We start from the raw sequence: 1,952 nt of genomic DNA, 5'->3' as shown, positions 1-1,952 counted from the left end.
TTAAATGTCAAGGTCATTTTTGAATTTTCACGTAGTGCTTTCATTATTGGTAGAATTTAGCAGTGCATTTATTCTGTTCATATTGCAACGCGGCTTGGTTAAGAATTTATCTTCAGCCAAAACTTCTAACACACTAAAAACCGGTTTCTAACGCTGCATTATGCAAATAAGGATCGTTACAACGCTGCCTTATCATCAGTAAGGGTGCGTTTGTTTGTTTAATTTACGTGGCAATTGGTAGCATCGTTGAACGTTCTCTGAGTTCATTACGGGCGTTAAGTAGCTGCTGAAGGCCGCTTCAGATTTACAGACAAGTATTCCACTTTTCTGCTTGTCATTTTTTTAAACTTTGTTTACTTATTTTGTGAACAATTATTTTTTAATTAGATAGTACTTTATTATTATATTTGTTATAATTCTACTTTGTGATAAAGTGAGGATAGTTTTGATTTAATATCATTATTACAGGTTTAAAGAATGGAGCGAAGAAAATGTGAAAACACGGACGGCACGAAGCAGAACAAGAGAAGGCAAAAGGTAAATGTGATTTCTTGTGCATCTGTGAAGCAGGGCTAAGGATACTTCGAAAGGGTGAAGTTATTCCTTAGTTTAATGAAATTATTCAAGTTTGTAGTATGTAGTATATGAGTGAGATATTTTTCACTGTAAAACTGTTCTTTTTGATTTTCATATTAAGATTAGGTGTGATTTCATCTTTAGAAAGATTGAAAATTAATTAACTTTATTTTCACTTTAAATTATTTTTTTCAAATTTCACAGCATCAGAGACATTTGGTAAATTATATTTTTTGTTTGTTTAAGTTTGTTTGTCAGCACAAGCAGCGAGTGTGCTTACATTTTAGTGAAAACATTTTGCGATGAGTTCCATTTATGTAGGTCATTCGCTGTGCTTGAGGTTTCAATTTTCCTAATTTCATAGCGTTCGGTTAGAATTAATTCCTCGTTAAGAAAATTTTCCAATCAACTCAAACCGGTTTCTATCGCTACAGTATGCAAATGAGGATCGCTTGAAAATTGCTTTATCATCAATCAGTAACGGTGCGCTTGTTTGTTTTACTTGCGTGGCAAGTAACAGCATCGTCAAGCGTCAAACGTTGGCGTTAAGTAACTACTGAAGTCGGTTTTTAATTGTTGAAGTATTTAAAGTTTTCTCGTTGTTACTTTTTTTCCGAAACTCTCTATATATAATCATTTTGTTAAGGTTATCTTTAATTGAAAATCAGTTACTTCTTTCCTTTCTAAATTATTTGTTCAGTTTTTTAATTCCACTGTGTAATAAAGTGCGAAAAGTTTTGATTTAACATTAACCATTCTTACAGATATGACCAATGAAGAAAAGAAGAAGTGAAAACGCGGACGACACGAAGCTGATCGCGGACGACACGAAGCAGATCGAGGACGACACGAAGCAGATCGAGGACGACACGAAGCAGATCGAGGACGACACGAAGCAGATCGAGGACCACACGAAGCAGAACAAGAGAAGACAAAGTTCCTGGGACCCCAATTCTGTAGGTCTGGGATTGGGATACTTCGAAAGGGCGAAGTTATCCCATAGTTGTAATTAAGTTAACGACCAACCTACATGGCTGAGTTTTGAATTAATGCAGTACTTGGTCTTTCACGCAGCAATATTTTTGTGTGCAACTGCTATCATGTGTCGAAATAATTTTTGATTTTTGTTCATTTTGCAATTTTTGTTTTTCTTTTCTTTTAAATAGTTTAATTTTGTACCATTTCCATAGCAAATTCTTTTTATTTTATTTTTATTTTTCATTTTTTTTCTCATTCATTTATACTTTATTTTTCCCTACTTTAAACATTTTTATTGGAATTTTAATCTTATTTTTTATACTATTTATTTACCTTATTTTTTTAATATTTATTTATTTATATTTAAATCTATTACTTTACATTTTATTGGAATTTTT

The sequence above is a fragment of the Trichinella spiralis genome, assembly GCF_000181795.1.
Source record: "Trichinella spiralis strain ISS 195 chromosome Unknown Scfld9, whole genome shotgun sequence".
Lineage (NCBI taxonomy): Eukaryota > Metazoa > Nematoda > Enoplea > Trichinellida > Trichinellidae > Trichinella > Trichinella spiralis.
This window is presented reverse-complemented; position numbering follows the sequence as displayed.